Genomic DNA, 21,921 nt, shown 5'->3' with positions numbered 1-21,921 from the left:
ATGCTAAAATGCTCCTGATGCCGATGCCAATGCCCTTCAAATCTACACACAATCACATTAGCATACTTGCATATGACATTTAGACCAAACTACACTTGGACGCAAACCAAATTTTAACTTGATTATGTCTACTAAATTCCATAGCATTTAATCTCAAAGCTATGGAGACACTTCACTAAAAAACTCAAAAAAAACTCATGGTGTAGCTAGAAGAAAAGATTAATGGATTGTTTAAGTCACTGAGCATCATCCTCTTGAAACCATTAATACCAATACTATTTTATTTCTACATTTCTTCCCTTCAGCTCGCATCATTCAGTCTTTTCTTATCTTTTCTATGCTGATGACATTCAGCTGTGTATGTCTTTTACGCCTCACCAGTTGGATACGTTGTCCACTCTAGTCCAGCATTTACCCAGGATTAATGATTGGCTCTCTATCAATTACTTCGTTTTAGACACCAACAAAACTTCATTTTGTTTAACCAGTAAATCCTTTGTTTGAAAACTTGGAGAAATATCTGATTCCTCTCTGGGTTTGACTCTCATGTAAAAACCTTTCTTGTTCCTGTTTTTCTCATTTAAGGAACATTTCTAAATTGATCTTTGGTGGAACTAGAGGAACATATTCATCACAATTACGATTACTAACTTGAACAATTGATCTCTCATGCATCCAAACGATACAGAAAGCTGCGGCCAGACTATTAATACGTTCACATTACAAAGAACTAAACTATTTAGTCCATCTTTATATCAAACACACTGCTACTCATAGTTTTCTATGAGAATCTCAGAATCTGCTGGTCATTCTACGTACAAGCCTGAAGACTAGGTGTGGACTGAGCTTTAGCAGTGTGGCTTCCTTTCCAACCCTTTGAAACAGTCTCCCACTACAATTACGTTTAGCTGACTCTGTGGAGTACTTTTATCCTCTGGATTTCGTGGACACCAATTTCATGGCAAGATTATAATTCCACTCATAATGGGACTTAAGCAAAATTTAGATGTTCACCTAAGTCATGGGGTCATGAATGGCTCTGAAAACAACTCCATCTACCCAGTAGTTGTTGAGACATTCATTGTAAACCAAAAAACTAAGCTGTTTATAGGCCTGAAAAGCTTAACACTACGGCTCCTGCTGAGAGCATCCATTCAGCTTTTCCCTAATCACAACAGCAAAACAGAAGGAAACGCCTTTCCACACTGCCCCTGACAGGAAGCAATCTACATATCTACTGTATGGACTTGTTGCAACTAAAATCCCATCCCACCACTGCTTCAACCTGCCTAAAGAAATTTAAAGAGTTTATTCATTAAGAAAGAGCCAAAAAGATCAGATATAATTAATACAAAGCACTTATAACCCTCTGGTGTCATTCTGGTAATGCCACCATAGTGACAAATCACAAATCCTGTTTATTTTTTGGGTTCCCTGCATTCCCAGCCACACCTCTCGTGTGCTGATTTTATCTGTGAGGATCTGTTTGAATGAGAAGCCCCCGCAGCTACAGAGGGGGAATGCAGGCTGTGATTGGTCTTAAATAACTAATAACCATTCAAGATAAACCACATGGTGAAAAGATGACAAGCAGTCTTACAAATATAATATTTGGGTCAACGTCAACTCTGTAAATAAGTTGCAATGAAAGCACATCATCTGTCTTTCTTTGTATTTCAAGACTTTCCTTTGTTTATTTAAGGAAAATTACAGTTTCTGTCACTAACAAAGGAGTTTGTTTCTCACCACTTCTGCACATCTGCTCAGAATCCCGGAGCTCCGAAACACTATAAATAGTCTGTGATTAAGACCAAGGTATGCTATTTTACTGCATCAGCAAGGCAGTTCTTTAGATTTAGTTTACCCCAGGAGTCAACCCAGTTGTTTAAACAGGAAATGAAATCAGGAAAATTAAGAGAAATGAGACAATAGTCCAACCTGTCTCCATTGGCTTGTGGATAGTCCAGCTCTCCTGTAAATGCGGCCTCTGTGCCCCTGCTCTCCTCTGCTCACACACTTTAATAACCTCCCTCACGCTCGAGACTCCAGGACCCTCCCACCGTCCCTCCTCTTGGACCAATGCATCTGCTCTGATTGGCTAGACTGACAGCAGATCCAAACTTTCTGAAAGGGTCCACATGGTGGCCATATTTCAGTGCTGAATCTGGGTTAAAATAACAAGATGTGGAGCTGCCCAGGGTTTCTCTCCTCTTTCTCTCTTGGTTTCAGTTTCTCTCACCTTCTCGCTCTGTTTTCATGGCTCACTGCACCTTCTCAATCATCCAAGCCCAACATTTCACTATCAGCTTCAATAAGATTTGCATTTTCAATTTCTTAAATCTGAAATATATAACTTTAAGCATTTGGGTAACATACAGCTGTGTGAGCATCACTTCAAAATAGACTGGTTTAACACTTATTTATCCATGTTAATAATAAACTACAATATGGCATTTCTATAATTTGGTTTGTAAATTACATATTTTGGTTGCATCCATTTTTACTGGATGTGTTGGGAACATTTATGGATAGAAATTCTAGGTGGAGTTAGCTGCAGTGCCAAGCTCGCTGGGCTTGGGACTGAATGTGGGTGGTCATGCTGACCTGATTGACCACTTGCCACAAAGTGCAAAACAGCTGGGATGCAAATAAGCATCTCCAAGTCTGAAATGATGGTTCTCAGCAGGAAAAGGATGGATTGCCTGCTCCTGTGTGGGGACGAGTGGCTGCCTCAGGTGGAGAAGCTCATTATATATGAGTCAAGGATGAATGGAGCAAGGAACTGACAGCTGAGCTCAGTCGTATAGATATGGAGCTTGATTATTTGGTGGGAGCACAGCTGGAATGGTTTGGGTGTCTGTCACAGGTGAGGTGCTTGGGGTACATCCAGCTGAGAAGATATCCCACAGCAGACCCAGGAAGAGATTACGTCTATTGGCTGATTTCGGAATGTTTCAGTATCCCCCCTAGAACAGCTGGGAGATTGTAGCATATGCTGGGTGAGAGGGAAGGAATAAGTATGTATGCAAGTATACCTAAAGAAAACAATTACTTATATAGCTTATATATACGTAACCTTTGAAGTGCAGGATTTGTTCACTAATGTATAAAATGGCACACTGAATATAAATAGGTTTTGCTATTTAGTTTGTAAAACTCAAAAATTGTAATCAGGCTTGTTTCTATTAAAAAGGGGTCCATGAACGATGACACACACAGATCCTGTTACATCAGACTGCTGTAAAAGATAGCTGCCTCGATGCTTGTTAACTGACTGATTGAGCAGATGGTTTGATGTCTGACTAATGGATTAACCTTTCTGGCTGATGGGAGAAAAGTGCCCTGGGATTGCTTACAGCAGCACTGTGTGCATTCAGCCAACAGTGCACTAAGCCACAGTGTTTCTCTGACTTTTGTGTTCACTCGCAAATGAGATCCATATGAAGACAAAAAAATAATAAAATGGGGGGGGGGGGGGGGGGGGGGGGGGGGGGGGCAGGAGGCAAACAGGAAGAGAAGCCAATAGGTCAGTTAGACACTTGAATGCAACCTGCAAAGCATGAGGAAGAGGCCTTTCTTATCACTTTCAATTAAAGTCAGGCCAGAACAGTTCAAAAATGCAGCCTGTGAATGCAGATGTATACATGCTAGACCTAATAAAACTTCAACCTATTTTCTAATAAACCCTGGTGACTCATCCTCCTCCTACGGTAGAGTTGTATGGGAAGAAGTTAAATGAGCCATTTTAATTCAACCCAGTCACACTCAACAAAACAGCTACGAAGGCTCCAGGCTTTTTAATTTTTTTTATACTGTGAACATACAGTTTTCTGTAATAGCAGTGATACAATTCAAAATTCTTATTATTTCTTGATACAGTGGCGCTTTATGTCAAATGATTTTAGAAACCAGAGCACTCATATCCGTCCAACAGTGTGATCGCAGCATCCAGCAGAAGTGAAAAGCTGTAGCTAGCTAATTAACAGGTTAACCTTGTTTGTTTAATATAAGCTTTCATTATTCTTTATATTAAAAAGTAATTTACAGTTTTCTTTATTTTTAGGATTACAAGACAAAAGTAAAGACAAGACTAAAGTTAAATGTAACACTGTAACTACTAGCTAACTAACTACTAGCTACTACTATAGTAAGCAGTAATTGTTAGAATCTATAAATGAATAAAAATAATACAAAAAACTACAACAATGAAGAAAAGAAAACTACACAGCATGCATTTTTGTTTTTCAGAGAAAAAAAAAATCACCCTTTTCTTTTGGGAGTTTGACCCCTGATCTCCTAACTGTACCTCAGACCTGATTCTGGGACCCTCTTGTACTCGCTGTCACTCTCATCCAGTTCGCTGTCCTCACCGAGGGAGTGTACTTATTACCCTAACCGTCCAATCAAATTTTATCCTCCTATGAAAGCTGCTTGTGCTCATTTCCTGCAGCTTTGTACATTATCATTTTAGTGCATGATTTGATTGCTTACACATCACATCAATCAATGCTCTCAAAAAGTGATCTCAATCCCTGCTCCAACATACCTCCTTCAAATGTCCTGTTGGGCTGCAACTGCCTGACTGATCATTTGAACCAGGTGTTTTGGAGTGGAGAAACCCCTAAAATATAAAACAGATTCTGATTCGGAAATCAGAGTCTGTCTCTAATCAACTAAAAGTAATTCTTCAGATATTCTTGCACATGCACATATTTTCTTAAATATACTCATTTCAATTCAAACATACATAAAAAATGTTAGTAGTCTTAGCAGTAGCTAGCACTGTGCCACATCCAGATTTGGCACTAGAAAGGATTGCTCCACCCCCAGGTCAAAGGTCAGATACTATGGTACTCCTCATTTTACTCAATACTTAGGTGTTTTATGTCACAAAATATGCACAGGTACATAAATGAAAAACAAATTTAAGGGGCAGTGTAATCACAATATAGATGGTTCAAGAATCTTAAGCAGAAATTACTTAATAATAATAATCATTATATGTGCTATTTATTATTATATTATTTTTATAATCTTTAATTATTTTAACTAATATTAATCGGTTATGTGCTTCTTGCCATTTACTGCTTCGAATACTAATGTAGTAGAACTAGCTGGATACACTTAGGTTGGCGGTTTACATCAGAAAAGACACACTGTTCAATTTACTTCTTTTATACTCCTGTGGTTTGGTTTTGTTATCAGACCTCCATGTACTGCACACAGAGTCACTGCACACTGGCTGTTGCTTAAGCTTTTATCCAGATAATCGCTGTTTCAAGATGTTGGGGCGAAAAGTCCTCCGAAAAGACACCAATCAGTTCCACTTTCAGTTAATATTTTTACTCATTATCCTGACTGTGAGTGGGCCTAGTTCTCAGATACGATATTTGTTATGTAGAGATACAAACTCAGAACACCCAGAGACTTCAATTGATTCTCACAGACAAAGAGAAAGCTACCAACATCTCAGAGATTTCTCCTGGCAGCCTCAGGAGCTCTGACAAAGCACAGACGCTCACATCAAAGACCAGTGGATCAGCAGGGAGTAACCATCTACATGTACACACCAGACGCCTGCCAGGCTAAAACATCATTCATACAGATCCAAATAGAACATAAGGTGTCTTGCTTTGAGCTGCTAGTCATTCATCTTTCCTCGACAGACTTTTGTCTGTGGAATCATGAAGACTTAAAGGAAGAGAATAAAAAGTGGGGTGGCGACTGATAAAAGAAATCCAACGGACAGTGGAGCCAGATTGTCTGTTTTTTTTGGGAAAACCTAAACAAGAATTTTTTCGCCCAATTACAAAAAATGCTCTCATTAGCCTCCCACAATAAATATAAAAAGTATTTAAATACATTTGTTTTGATCAACAGAAAAAAATGACATATATTTAAATTGTAATAATCATTAAAATTAGAAATGAATGTGTCTAAACAGCCCTAATTCTTCATAAAAACTTAAAAACATTTACATATATATGGATTCATGATGTATATAGTTACACATGCACAAAAAGCTATCACCTGAGCCCTTATTCCTTTTAAAAGGAGGTTGACAGCCTTTTTCAGGCTTGCAGGTTATTGTTTTGGTTCTCCAAATGGAATATCAATGCAGGACGGAACAACAAATGTCAAGTCTTTGTTGGGCTCATCCAGGAAATGTAAAGTTCAGTGAGTTAATAATGAGACAGGAATACATCCACAGATGACTGGCAATTAGACATGGGAGCAAATGTGACACAGGAGGAAACAAGCAAACACAGAAAATCACAAGGTACATGGGAAAAGTGAACTTCAAAGTAACAAAGTAACCAAAAGACAAAAAAAACTAACTCTGAAACATGGAAGATAAGAAAGATAAGAAAATAAGTAAAATCTGATGGGCCGGGACATCTCATCACTTTACAGTTTTAACTCACACTCACTATGAGAAAAGTCTCAAATCCAAATGTGTTCTGTCTGCTTGGACTCACAAAGTGAATAATAGTAGCTAATGAAGCATTTAGAGCCACATGTTTCATTCTAGAGCTGGTGGAAAGTGAACAAAGAGCAAAAAGAAATATACACTCTTCTTACATCCATTCAGAGACAGAAACACAACACTGAACATGAAGCAGCTGTGTAGTGTTATAACGTGTCAGTGCTTCTTCTGTTGACCCCAAGTAGCCCAATAAACAAAATAAATGTGTAAAAATCTGCAAGCTTTTGGATTTGAAACCAAGTTTGGGAGTGCTTTATATATCCCAGCTGACTGTGACAGATTGAATGGTGTTTCTTCTATCTTGCGAGTCATGGCTAAATGTGGTCCCTGAAAGAGCTACTACTGCCTGGTGTACTTATAGAGAACTCTATTGTTTATCCACCCGAAGCATGTTCTGATTTTATACACTTGCATTAATAATGATAAAAAACAAACAAACAACTTATTAACATGACTGTGTATGCACTTGTGACCTGAATACTCAGGTGTGCCCAAGCCCCAGTTTGAGTCAGGAAGGAACTGATTTCATAGTAGAGAAACCAAATGCTTTATTTGGGCTCGTGTCAATGCGTGCTTCCCAGACATGCCACAGATATCTCATTGAGGCTTTATCTCCACATGTTTTCAATCTGAGCTCTGCCTGCACATGTTATGTCACTCCAACGTCCAGCCACCCTTAAGAGGCTGCCCCGAGTTCGCTTTTAAGAACTGCGGTGGAAAGAGATGGCATTAGGAGAGAAATATGGAAAGAGTTGGAGGCAATGGATGGACAGATGGAATATCTGGCTCTGATGAGAGCCTATGGAGTTTCCAGTTTGGGGGGGGGGGACAGCTTACTGAGTGCTGAAATCAGATGCAGTTTGCTACACAAAAATCTCTAAAGCACTAAACAAACACCCAGACAAAAACAGAGCATCTTGCACATGATGGTAGCACATGGAAGAAAATGTTATCCCTGTTTTTATAACCTTCCTTAGTTATCCAAAAAAAGCACCTCGGGGTCATCAGTGCAGCCTAAAAGCAGCTCAGGGGTGACAAATGTATGTAGGGAGACTGCAGTGATGTACATTTGCTTCTGCGCAATCGGAGAAGCCTGAGCTGAGTTTGAATCCCACAGAGGGAGCCGCTATGACCATCTGCCACTTCAAGGCCACGGCTGCTTGAGGCCCATCAGCAGGCACATGGAGACAGATGTTCGACACGCACACACAGGGGACGAGGTCCACATCTACTGAAATAACATTCTGGGCAGGACTGTACGGTGTCAGCTGAAGAATACTGATTCTTTAGCTAAAAAAACAAGCAGGCATTAACTTTCTTAACAGGTCAGCAAATATCAAGCAGCATACTGACTGAGTTCGTCACAATCTGTTTTTTAAAATTAGGATCTTAGTACTACTTTATTCTATGCTATAGATACACTTTGATCACAATATTTGGGTATGTGTAGCCTGTGCCATCTCATTTCATGCTACGCAATGCCAAACATGATGTAAGTTTCCACTGACACTGGCTCATCGTCACTCACAACCTCAGCGTCTTATTCACACATTTGACAGCGATCCATTTATCTAATGCGACAGCTGAGGTCAGGAGACAGATAAATCTCCCCAGCGAGATCACACCGCTCGTTTTTATCCATTCAGCTCTCGTCAGCGGTGCTTTTACTTCCCCGCATCTTAGCGTGGGAGTGTTATCTCTGCAGCATATTTGCTATTTTATCAACTTTCTCGGGAGTACCGCTGGAGCAAAAACACACATGTGTGTTGGAGGTGAGGGAATCACAACACTGAGCTCGGGAGGAAGTAAGGCGGGAGTGTGGGAAAGAAACAAGGAGGGAAAAGGAATAATGGTGGTACGGTTTACAGAAGCCACAGCTAGTGGTCAGCAGGGGGCACACCTGTGAGAGGTGTGGCGCTATAACACGTCCCCCACAGAACAGAACAACAGTATTTTTTTTTTAACACGAAGAACATCATAAAATACCAACGGTTCACACATTCACATTTGGATCTAAACATGCACACCTCTGTTTGATCTCTGTGCATGCGGTCACCATTTCGCCCCAGAAACATCTGTTTATGTAATCTTGACAGATTGTGTGTCACTGCTGAGGTGGAGCAGGAGTGATTCTGGTAGACCTAAGTCTTCTGCAGGGGAATTACACTGTGATCCACATCCAGTTTAGGACAAAGTCATTCTTCAGCTGCGCCTCTGTGGAGGAAGCCAGAGGTCAACAATCTCTCATCTTCTCATATTGACCATATCACAAGCGGCGTACGGTTAGCCAGCGCCATGAGGGTTAAGAGGGTGAAGGAAAACAACGACCATCTGACATATCACAGCTTGGCGTCAAAGTGGGTGGCCAACCGGATCGCCACAGAAGAGGAGGGGTTAGAGATTATTCTCTCTGCCTGCCACAGAAGACAGGTTTTTTTTTCTTCTTGGCTCGGCTCTGACTCCAGATTGCTATATCTTAGCAGTTAAGAAGCTGAGAATAAGTGGCTGAGGAGTCTCCTATCCAACTACTAACCAGGCATGACCGTCCTTAGCTTCAAAAATCAGACAAGATGTGGCATCCTACGTTTTTTTTAACACAGTTTTCTACAGTGTTTCACTCAGTTTTGGAGTCAGTCACAAATGGCTATGAACTGTGGTTTTTGGCACTTCCACAACAGCACCACTTTTTCATCTCCAGGGTTTCCAGCTTAGCCATCTCATATGTTTTGTTGTGCTACTAGCATTACTCAGGAGTGCTACTGTAATCACATTCACTAAATCAGTAATGTAATGCGTTATTATACTAAATTCAATTCAAGTTATGTTGTTACTTGACAAAGCTTAATTATCTGTGCAGATAGACAGAAAGATAGAAAAAAAATCATTTAACAGAGTAATGAGAAAGTATTGTAATGAGTAATGTAACAAATTACTTTCTCTGTCAAGTAATGAGTAATGTCTAATACGTTTAGTACTTGTAATAGTCCTTTTTTGGCTTCAGCAGTGTTGCTATAACCTGAGGAGATGAACTGTAATACAGCTGAGAATCAGCTAGATTCAATTCAAAACTGTTACATAGCAAATCTGGAGGAAATATCCAGGATTGTAAGTTATCCTTTACTGATAGCTATATGGTAACCGACTCAGTCTTGTATTTCAGTGGGACCTTAAACAAACTTTTATAGTGCTGTATCTGCTTAAAACTTATACTTAATGTTAAAACTGTTAAGCTGTTGCATTTTTCACTGTGACTATTTAGATTTTGCAAGTTGATATTGAAATCAAAGCAAACTAATTACACTTTTTATGTTATGTTTTGGAAAATTGAAGGAAATGAAGAAAAACAGACACCTTAGATGTACTATTTGAAATTAATAAAGCATGATCTTGACTTAAGAGTTCTGGCCAGACTCCAGGGATTCAGTGTTGGTGCAGTAAAAAATGAAAATATTCCACTAAGAGAAAATACCACTTTAAGAAATTAGGGGCCACATTCTTCACACCTATTTCCTCTGGCTGCTGATGGACTTGAGAGCCCTGAGGAGTCACCAGCACTCCTGTTTCCTCACTGTTAAGAGAGCTGCAGCGTTTGGGCCCCTCAGGCCTAACACTGTCTCCATTGTGCTTAACCATTTCTAGCCCCACCTTAGCTCTGCAAACTGCCCTGGGGTCCAAAAACGCAGGGGGTCGTGGTGGGGGGAAAAGTCCTTCCACTTCAAATCCTATTTTCTCCCCCAGACTCAGGAAATCAGTCACTGTGCTAAGCTGGGTCGACGCCATTTGTCCCTCCTTCTAGAAAGGGCCAAAAGCATTGTTCTCACTGTGTTTTGTGCTCGGGATGAGTGCAGTTTAATCCTGACTTCCCTGTGGTGCTGACCTGCTACTCCCAGCTGAGTTTCCCACTATAGCTCAGAGTAACAAAAACTCCCCCTGCAAACGGAGACTGCTCTACCTGCTTTATCCGAACACCCCTGGGGGACACAGCCATGGCTGTTGAGGGCACTTAACCTGATACTCTGCTCAAAATCAAAAGTAAGCACTACCAAGGAATGCTGGCACCAGACTCGCTCTCACTTGAGTTTGGGATAATAAAAGTGTCAAGTGATATCATCCCCCACTTTCAGGCCCTTGGGAAAACACAGCATGTGTAGGAGGTGAGTAGATGAGGGACGGAGACAAATGAGGAGATGCTGAGAACAAAAAGAAGAGGTGGGAAATGAAGAAGCGTGTTGCTTTTGTCAGACTGGTTTTGGGGGAGGAAAGTGAGATGTGTAGGTGCTTTCACTTGCGGACAAAGAGATGAGTGTTGAAAAGTCATGCTTTTCTTATGAATACCAAGCAAAAACCCTGTTCTTGTCAGATTGTACCACTGTTGCATCCCGCAGACACAATAGATAAAAATCGGTCTAAATTGGAGCTGACGTGAGGATAAAAACCATCATGCTTCATACTGGAAGAATAACAACCTCAGACATCCTTCTTTAAAATGAAATTTAACTGAAAAAAACATGAGTGGAAATAAAAGCTTTCAGATTGAATTATGACTGAACACTTCAGATTCAGTTAAACTGGATGTGTTTAAAACAGAGCGTGAAGACAAATGAGGTTCAGTCAAAACAAGTATGAGATAACAGGAAGTGAGTGCTTGACACAAAGTCTCCCTATTTAAAGAGCAAAGTGACAAACACTTTTTTGTTTATTGTGTTAGTTGGGGCTTTCCACTTTGAAATGACCTTCACAGGTGGTCTCCTGCACAATATCTCCGACTCCATTGTTTTCCTCCATATTGGAAAAACACGCTTCTCCATCCGGACACCCCCCAACTTCCTTACTTCATCCAGAAAGACATATATCAAACAGATTTTAAGAGTCAGCATGGCAGACAATGAAAAGACTGAGTGTAGCTGCTGAAGATGCTTTTCTGCCCTCAGTTAAATCAAAGTTCATGGTTCATAAATCTCTGGGGTCACAAGACGATTCGCGGTGAAGCAAAGAAGAAAAAAGAAAGTCATACACTGAATCACATTTGTTGAATATGCAGCTGGATTAACAGCCTTGCATTGGTGTCGGTTTGCGTAGGTCTCTGGCTGCACAGAGACGAGGATTCTACTGGTACCGGCACAGCAGTTTCCACGTCCATGAGCACATGAGGATCTGACACAGATTTTGTTGTCAGTGTGGGAACATGCAGTTTCCGTGCAGATACCTATCTGCTCTGTTGCAGCACAGACACAACAGTACAAGTGCGCCAACTACCTATGCTACCTCAGAGCAGATTCAATGAGGGCCAGTAAAAAGCACAATATGAACAGTGATTCATATTGTTGTTCAAAGCAGACTTACTGTGAGCTACGACATTGTGAAGTGGTGGTGAGCACTCCAGTAGAAACCTTGTTTTATTTGCAGTGTCACAAAAAACCCTCCTCGACCAACAATCTAAACAAATTGGAACAGCGACATTTCTGATTGGTGGAGGTCGCTGTGTTACCATGGAAAGTCTTAAACCCACATATCAGGTTGCTTGTTGAGCAAGAAACTTCAGAAACTATAAAAGCATTGCTGACTTTTAACACCAGCAAAATGATCAGCTTAGGTGTTGCAATGAAACTTTTAAGCATCCATTAAAATTGGGATTTACAAGATTTACCTAACACTTGCCTGGAACAATAGGACCATGGGAACAGTTTGTGTTTCCACTAGAAACAGAAAGGTGCCAGGAACTGCAATAATATCATGACAAGAAAAGCAGGAAATCATGCTTCTGTTTGTTTTGTTTTGCTCCAGAGGAAAAGCTATATATTTACAGTTGACCAAAGAGCACAGATGAAATGAAAGGAAAAACGCACGTGACAACAAACGACAACACCGACCTCCTGTGCAGGACCCGGCAGTGGATGCAGAGGCAAAATCTCTTCGGTGAAATCCAGACGTAAGGCTCTTCTCTCAGATCGTCACAACCTGTAGAGAGCAAGAACGAAGCAGTGATGAGTCCAAATGACAAAAACACACCATCTCCAGAGGGCTATAGTTCAGTCATTGTTGGCTCCCCAACAATAATGAGCATCCTTTCCTCATTGCTCACTGGTATTTTCCATTTAAACCCGAGACTACGGAGCAACTGCACCTGGAGAAACTCTTAAACTGGTTCACATGTTCATAAAAAAAGAGAAGAGGTGCAGCCTCAGTTGGGGCTCAGTAGCAAAGTTGCATAATGTTTACAACCACAGTGCAAACTCTTAAGCTCTGTGTGCATCAAAGAAATTACAATATCTTCTGTCCAGATGTTAGGTTTGCAGTACAAACTCCAACTATTGAATCACTCCCTCAGTTCAGGAAAACTTAAAACCAACTTCAACCCAGTGTTTGACTACTCTGCTTGTGTTCTTCGTGTTTCCAACCTTATCGTGCCGGCTTTATCATATTACTTCTATTCATATTCAAAAGTTGAAAAACCTGTATTTTTAGAACATTTTTACTTTAGCTACACGCAGTGTGTCTGTTCTGTCAGCTAGCTCAATCCAGAGTCCTTACAATGGTCACATTTGTGTTTATTGTTCCATCAATATTGACTCAAATGACCATATTTTATATATATAAGCTCTTTATGACAGGGATCATAAAGGGATGGACGTGGTCAGCACCAATAATCAGGTAGGCATGGTGTGGTGTTTAAACAATGCTTAGTTTGGACTGCAGGGCCCAAAGTGTGCCAAAAAAATATGGTGGTCCCAGCAGCAGCAGCCTGAGCTGTTGATACAAACCGTGATGGTTTTAAGTTGTTAGTGCCAAATTCTGATCCTATGATCTAAAAGTCACAGCAGAAACACACTCATGAGTAAAACAAGAACTAATAAAAAAATAATACTAAATCGTTACATTATCAGTCGATACAAGGAGCAAGAAAGTAATCACTTTGGAGCTAACAAAATAAATCTCAACAGCACCACTGACAGTGATTAATTAAACATGTTTCAGCTGTCAGCAGTACATTCAGCTTTCTCTACCCTCTTCATACTGACGGCAGACACACTCTACAGGCTGCAGATAACTGACTAATGGCAGTCTCTCTTCCCTTTTATTCAGTGATGTTGGGGCCTTTTAATGGTTACTGTCCAGAGATAGCACTCAGCTAAGTTAATGATCAGGTCAGTACTCTGACATAACAAGACTGCACAGAAACACCAACACAGGATAAGTGGACCAGATTAGGTGATGATAACAGGTCAGCAAACACAGAGACTGTCTCAAAAGGAAGCAGAAGTTTTGTTTGTTTGCTTGTTTGTGTGCAGATGGCAGAATGATAGATTGTGACGGTAAAGGACACCTTTTCTCTGCCAGCATTGGATTGACAATGCTCTTAATCCATGACTGATTCAAACAGTGGAGACAGAGACCACCTACATTTTCACAAATTCCAAAATGATTACATGCAGTTTCTTTGGGATCCACTGTCAGCAATTCAAATTCAATTCAAATTACTTATCCACAATCTCTATTTCATGATGTTTTAGCTTCCAAACTGACCGAGCAGCAAACTCCAAAGCTGAAAGGTGAGGGTTCCTGGGACACTAGGGACACTTTAAAAAAACATTTCTAACCTCCATGGACAGATTCACCCTTCATAACAATTCATAACAACTCTAAAGTGAGAGAATTGTTCTTATACAATTGTTCTTGTAGGGGCGTGTCCACTTTGATTGATAGGTATGCAACTAGGGCCAATAGGTTGCTGCTAGGCCCTCTTTCCACTAACTGGAGTTACTGAACTCGACAAGCTTGTCATGCTTGTGCAGTTGGTGCTGTTTCTTTAATTATGTACACTTCATCATGTCTTAAACTTTTATCTCAGTTACACCAGATTTTCCAGTAAAACCAGTAAAATAATCCAATACTATCCAATCACTTTACTTCCAGTACTCACCATAAGCCATCTCATTTCTTCTATACCTGAGAAAACATCATTTCCACTGGGATTGTTCTGTAGCCTGACCAATGGGGACAAAAAAGCACTGATGAAATATTTTGTAAAAATTCTACAAGAATTTGATAAGCTACAAGGTACACAAAAAATGATCTTTAATAAACTAATATGCCTCCGTTAGCCATTCAAAGCAACAGCTGTGGCTAAAAGAGAGATTGTGTTTGTGTTGAAATCTCTCAATCAAATAAGATCTAATCGACACTAGCATCGACTTTATGAACAGTGGGAAAACAAGCAGTATCCTGCCACAAAAACTTGGCGTAAGCTTGAAATAATACAAGACACACACAGCAGCTTCTCTGGGATCACTGGGACTTACACTAATAAACCACAGGCCAGTAGGCCTCTCAGTCAATGATATTCCCCCGAGCTAAGTTCAATTTTTCGCAGAGAGTCAAAACTGAAAGCGCACTTGCTATGACTTAATCTGATCCTTTGGCTGTGATTTTGGATGAATTTAGAATCAATATGTTGGCTGGAAAACAGGAAGAACAACTTTACAGAAAAGTGCCCTGAAATACATAATAACAGATAAGGAAAAGACTTCAGATTGATGTTCTGAGTTCAGTTTTGTCCTCTGGGGAAACTCAACAGTGTGAATTATTTTCCAAATTGCACAGCTGAGGGGATTTTCCCCAAGTGTTACAGACCAACTACTATTTTTACCTCTCTAAAGCATTGCCAAAAAAATGCCCCAACACACATTTAACCTAATACCTCTTAGTTTAGGTGAGCTAGATGTCGGTGTTTGGAGCTCAGCTGTTGAATCCTTCCAGACTAGATGGCAGGCTATTATGTGGGAACCATAGGCAATTTCACTGCAGCCAGGTCCGCCACAAAAGGGTCTTTCTTATAGCATTTAAGAGCTTTGGGAACAGGGGAGCTGAATGGAAGGGACAAAAGAGGTTTGCCATTTTCCAATGGAATAATTTTTTTAGATGATTTTTTCTTTTTGCACAGACTCTGATGAGAAGATCAGCGCACCCATATTTGCAAAATCAGAAAAAAATCTGCTTGTTAGATTCTCTTAACATCTCGATTGAAAACAGTGAAAACTGTGCACTGCATGCTAAGCTAACATCCGGTTACCTATAGCTTCACATCAGGTATGGAACCACTTGTATTGGTCCTGTGTAATTATTACTTCAAATGTTTCTGTAGCTGCACATGCAGGACCCAAGTTGGATGCTGTTTGATGTAAATCATACGTTACTCTCCATCAAGGCTGTGACACACCAAGCACTGATACTGTATTTGGCAGTGAGGATCAAAATCAGAAGGATCTTTCATTACCATTTTCCATCTGTTTTATATTTATTTCTCCCATCCTCGTCTTTTCTTCACTCTCTGGGTCTGCGGGCAGTAATGAGAGGCATGTGAGGCTAAGCAGAGAGCATTCTCATTAAAAATAAGCAGCTCGGTAGCCCCATCCCTCAGGCTAACGCACACATACAACACAGGTGTCAGGAAACAGCCAGCACCCCAAACCCAATTCACTCTCTGAACAGTAATCACTGTAATGCACTGCAAACTGCAAAGCGATTATGAGCAATCGCTGAAGCGCGTCAGTGAGTAAATATTTAAAGAGTGCTGAAGATCAGGCACTAGAGCAGATTTTTCTGGAACTCAAAGCTGCAACTCACCTTTGTGGTCTGAAAGGTCAACTTCAAAAGGCATGAACACTGGGAAATATTTGCCATTGTAAACCCAGCGGGAACATGTGTTTGCAGAGTTTACAGAAACACAATAGATATTGTCAGTGTACACTGGGTTATATAAGCCCTCTATCTTAAGTCCAGAGCTGAATGGGCATTACAGCTGCTCTCTGTTCATACAATACAAAACAGACTTGACCAACTATGACCTCATCATAGCAGACAGCAGCCAGTGTGTATGTGTGTGAGACTGGAACATTTTTATATGACTATCAAACTGCTGCTGCATCAGCACCACAGAAACCGCTCAGTGGCAGCACAGTGCATTCAGTATTGTGCTTATGGGACAAGCGCACTAATGTTATTCACTAGTGTCTGTGAAGGTTCTCAGTCATCCAGGTCATCGTAGTCTAAGGAGCTTGGAAAGAAAAGCGTCTGGACTTCTTTAAGTTGCCTGAAGACGTTTCACCTCTCATCCGAGAAGCTTCTTCAGCTCTAGGGTCAAATGGTGGAGAGTCCCAGATTTATTCACTAGTGCTAAAATCAAATACAAGTGGCAGCTGACAGTGAGACTTTATTTAGTTATGCAAAATGTATGAAATGTGCAAAAAAAAAAGTAACACACAAAAACACGAAGTAAGCCATTACGGTTGCGGAGAATAATGAGTGTTGCTTGTTCCTGCTCAGCTGTGTTACATTTACTGTAGCTGTAGCGCTGAAACAGAAGGGCTTTGAAAGCCTCACCAGGAGGTCTTCAAACAGGGACAAGAAAAAAACAAAAAAAAAAACAACACAAAAACATTGGGTTGCTGGTTCCTGTGGAGCTTCCACATTGAGTGCACACTCGTTTCACTTCAATTCAGTTTTATATAGTGCAAAATCACAACAGTCACCTCAAGATGCTTTATGTTGTAGGGTAAAGACCCTGCAATAATACAGAGAAAACTGCAACAATTCGACAACCCCTCTATGATAAAGCACTTGGTGACAGTGGGAAGGAAAAACCCCTTTGAGAAACAGGCTAATGTACGGGCAACAACCTGCCGCGACTGCTTGGGGATGAGGGGATCAACTGATGGCAACAGAAAGACAGAAACAGAGACCATTAGGTGTGCCCTACACACCTCTGTGAACGTTGCGTACGAGATAACCTTGTCTGATTAATCTGGTCATTAAGTACCCGATTAATCACTTATTGTATGACAGAGATAGAAAAGCACTAACTCCACAATTGATTTGACCACATCTGTTAATCATATATTCAGTTAGTTATTAATAGCTAACTAATTAAGTTAGCATTTGCCCTGTTGAAAACAGAGCCGTGTCATGTGCACCCAGGCATTCACACTGAGGTAATCAGATAATTAGTCAGGCATGCTAACTGTAACTTTGTCCATGGTGTTTTTCTGAAACATTCAAAAACACAATTAAAAATCCGAACATTTACTCTCAGAATTCTTCACAATAATTATAAGGACACGGAAATTGATCCTTTTCAGTGACATCACGCTAGTATCTCCTTTAGCCCCCACTTCCTTTCGATGCAAGCATACACCCTTTCCATTCAACAAAAACCCTCAACACTGGAGCACAAGCTGAACTGCTATGAGAGCGCTCGGTGTGTAAAGTAAAAACACAAGGTGTGTTTTACTCCCTTAGGCACACACTGATTACACACACTGCACTAATGCAATGATTATCCATACTCGATCCAATTTCCTCATGTCCTTGTGTGTGTGTGTGTGCGCGCGCGTGGATGCATGTGTGTCCTGCTTGTAAACCACAGACCGCACAGAGCACACAGAGATGATGTCACCTTACAGTGATTAGTGTGTTAGAGCAACGTGGAACATAACAGATGGTTACAGCTGCAGCAGTTTCATAAAAACAAGAGAAATTGAATCAAAGAGAAAGAAGAGATTTCAAAATGCTTTGTGTGTGTGTGTGTGTGTGTGTGTGTGTGTGTGTGTGTGTGTGTGTGTGTGTGTGTGTGTGTGTCGCCTTTGTTCAAATCCGATGAAGTCATCGACCTCTCCCTAATAACAGAAGACAGGTGTATTAAGTGCTCTCCTAATGTGGATAGGAGGGTAATTTCTCTGGATTGGATGAGAGCCAAGTCTCTCCCAGACATGATGACAGATATAATGGGCAAAAAAGTTTCACATGAGTTCACACACACACACACACACACACACACACACACACACACACACACACACACACACACACACCCCTCCTGCCCTCATCTGTATATGCACTGCAGCCTGGCTAATGTTTGCCAGGTTCTGTTATCATGTCTGGAAAACCAAGCTCTTCTCTGTCTCCCTGGTGAATCCCTGAGCCTGAGGTGATAAAGATTCCCACTGAGCACCACAGGCCATCGACCACCAGGAATCTGATGGCTCTTCAGTGAGAAAAGCTTAACGGTTTCTTCAACATGCCTAATGATCCAGAGAAGAGGATAAGATCTGGTTAAGTGCATGTCTGCCCTTAAACTGTCAACAACAATCTGAAATTGCTGTTAAGGGGCCTTCATTTACATTTCAGGTGGCTTTTAAAAAGGTCAGATCACAGTTATTTATACTGTTATTTACCTCTAGTGGTAGGTAGTGCGATGAAAACAGTTCAGCTATGTGTCAATGCTGCACAAGTGCAATGTTACTCCTTGCTGGAATTGAGTAAAGTCAACCAATCATTGCCCTGGTGCTATATTGAGCCAAAACTGTGTTTATAGTAGTGTATGGATTCTGAAAATGGACCTCACTGTGTAAATCCACTGGTGCTAAGGTCAGGAAGTTGAATCTGCACGCTCAGTTTGCCAGTACACACAAGCAGTCTATTGATCAGTTCCCGCAGATTGTCACCTGAATGCTTTCTTACACCACATGAGCCCTGGGAAGCCCTAAATGTTCAAAAGTATACAAGCTGTTTTTAAACTCATCTTGGTGTGGACATGATCACCTCTCTATGGGCATTTTTTTAGCCAAGCTGTAGATGGACAGATGAATGGTCAGAGGTCAGAGGTAGGGCTGCTCGATTATGGCAAAAATGATAATCACGATTATTTTCACTGAAATTGAGATCTCGATTATTTGACGATATTTATTTAACCCTTTAAGACCTACTATAGAACCAAGTCCGCCAGAGCTTATATTATTTTTTTTACATGTTGTAGTGCCATTTGTGGGAGCATTTCAAGTTGCTATACAACTGTTATAGCCCATATTTTAATAATATGTATGCATTAAGTCCATAGTAACTACATTAATTGCAAAAAAAGTGCAATAAACTACAAAAAAATTGAAAATCGTTTTTTGTATTTTTTACATATATTTCTACTTGGAGAAATTTAAGAGGTTTATCCCTCAAAGCTTTAAATACAAAAAAGTTGCAAAAAATAGTTTACAACAACAGGAAATTTATTTTGAGTGTCTTCATAGTTTTATTTTGGAGATACAGCAATTTTTATATACTGCAGGAAAAAAGAAAAAACAATCCTATGATGCAAATTTGCAAAGAAAACAGCATGTGCATCAAAATAAACTATTTCCAGCAGTGCAATTCGAGTTCTAAGCATCCCAGAAACGACACAGAAAAGTCAAACATGACCAGTATAGGTTTAAGGCCTACAAGTAAAAAACTACAATTTCCGCGAAAATGACATCACTTCCGGTTTCGGCCAGGAAATGGCGGACATGTGATAGTTCGCGCTGACCTCTGTTTCACTGTGGGAAGTGTTACGAACAGCTGATCGGATCGGCAAAGCGTGTTTCTGGAATATTATGTTTTTGTTCCTGCAAGCCTTTTTATGCAATTTTTGCAAAGCTATATGTGGAAGGAAACCGTGACCGAGGACAAGCTGATGGCATAAGTTGTAAGTACAACTCCTCTGGTTTCATATGCAAAACAAATTATTGCGCTAGCTTACACGGTTCAGGTTCTACAGGGATTTAAAAAATAGTTACACAAAACGGAGCGTGCTGCTCTGACTGGCTTTAAAGGGTTAACAGTGACTTTAAAAAAATAATATAAAATAGTGTGCAACACCACTGAAGTTTTTTTTTTTTTAAACTCTCTTTTCAACCAACGGCAGTCACTCTCCAAATAACTTCTGCTTAGCTTTCCGAGCTTCCCTCGGGTCCTCTTAATCAGCGTCTCCAACCTTTTTTGCGCCAAGGACCGGTTTATGCCCGACAATATTTTCACGGACCGGCCTTTAAGGTGTCGCGGATAAATGAGGGAGGGGCTAATAATCGGCTCAGTCATTTTTAATGATCGTTGAAAGCCCAGATCATAATCGTGATTAAAATTCGATTAATTGAGCAGCCCTAGTCAGAGGCAGCTTTTCAGAAAGCGATACCCCTCTGAGTAAGTGTTCTGTGGGACAACTAGTGGTTTCATCAGTGGGTATAACAAGAAAATTCCAGTTAATCTTACTATCTTTATGCTTACTCTTTGCACTCTTTTGTTTAATATCTTTGTTTTCTCTGATCCATGGTGCGCTCTGAAACATATGTCCTTTATGACTTGTCTGTGCTTCCAACTCCTATTATTAAAGTCTTCTGTTATCCACTTTGTCATGCCTTTGTTTACCCTCTCCACACAGAGAGCCAATACACAATCCCTGCCGTCTTAAGCTGGCAAATACCACTTAGCTGTGCAGGACCGCCCCAAATGACAAGAGCAAACAAAGAAATGCCTCATTCTCTGCATTCTTTTTGCTTTCTCCAAAGCAAATATGCACATTTCATAAAGGTGTTGGAATAAAAGCAAAGGTAAATTAAATAAAGTCAAATTTAACAAAGTCCTGCAACTGCATAAATGTTTACTTATGACTTAAGATTGAGAGAGAGATGACACCAACTTCAGCCAAAACTGTGTTGGTCTTGATTTAACTAGACATATTAAACAGAATCCATCTAATAATGAGGCTGCAACTTGGAAATCTGTCCTGTCTCCAAATCCGTTTAGCCTAGTCACGTCAGCTCATTATATATGCCGGAGGTTTGGTCTTTATTTATGTCCTTATTTAAGCTATAGCCTTGACAGTATTTTTCTTAAATAGATAAGCCCGATGAAAAGAAACAGTAATAATGTTTTGTTTTTTGTTTTTTTTATTTAAAGAGCATATGTTTTTGCAATAACATTAAGAAGGGATTACACTTGGTTGCAAACATAAACAGCTGCAAACACCATGGACAAATAGTCCTTCCAGTTATGCTTCTCTAAAGTCCACTTAATCTGCCTGAAGGACATGTGCAGAGCTCAAGTAGTGCAGTTAAGCGTTTCTGTTAGCCGTCCCAAAAGCAAAAAAAACCACTACAGCAAAATAATGACTGTTCAGTGTTCATCTGCTTCATAAACTATAATTAGTAACAGTTGCCATTTGAGCTTTTCACTTGTTGGGGACAAGACCCACTGTTTAAAAAAAAAAAATATTACTCAGAAGTAACTTGCTGTAAACTGACATAAAGCTTGACTTGCATAGCAACAGTTCCAAAGGGGGCAAACAGCAATTTACTGTTAATACAGTCAGTAACATGAACAGGATTAGCTCAAACCAGTGACCTGCCTTACTTTTAGAATGACTCATCTCTATTCAAAGTAGGTGTGCCAAGGCAGAATGCAGCCAGAGGGTGTTACAGCCATTGGATTCGCTTTGCTCTGGACCAGCGTACAGTGGCGATAATGACCAGTGACAGCCTGCCAGTCCAAACCAAAGTAAGGTTTCCATAGTGCTGCTGGAACCTTGACTCAAACAGAGAAAATCAGATGTGTGGTTTTGAGAAAAATTGGCT

At 40.4% G+C, this 21,921-nt stretch overlaps 1 protein-coding gene across 4 annotated transcripts in view; it reads right to left on the bottom strand.

Annotated features, from left to right (window-relative positions):
* lhfpl2a (LHFPL tetraspan subfamily member 2a) overlaps nt 1-21,921 on the bottom strand; it is a 38,531-nt gene that overhangs the window by 12,033 nt on the left and 4,577 nt on the right. The window contains exons 2-3 of one of the 4 annotated variants that reach the window (XM_085414435.1): nt 14,409-14,472; nt 12,358-12,445 (exon numbers count right to left, since the gene is read on the bottom strand). The gene's annotated coding sequence lies outside the window, so the exon portion shown is untranslated. Of the gene's footprint in view, nt 1-1,938; nt 2,059-12,333; nt 12,446-14,408; nt 14,473-21,921 lie in introns of those variants that run through there. The other 3 variants (XM_085414436.1, XM_085414434.1, XM_085414437.1) reach the window with 3 other exon arrangements.

The sequence above is a fragment of the Rhamphochromis longiceps genome, linkage group LG7 (genome assembly GCF_057381845.1).
Source record: "Rhamphochromis longiceps isolate RC_006_pf linkage group LG7, R_longiceps_female_GT1.1, whole genome shotgun sequence".
NCBI classification, from domain to species: Eukaryota; Metazoa; Chordata; class Actinopteri; order Cichliformes; family Cichlidae; genus Rhamphochromis; species Rhamphochromis longiceps.
This window is presented reverse-complemented; position numbering and strand designations above follow the sequence as displayed.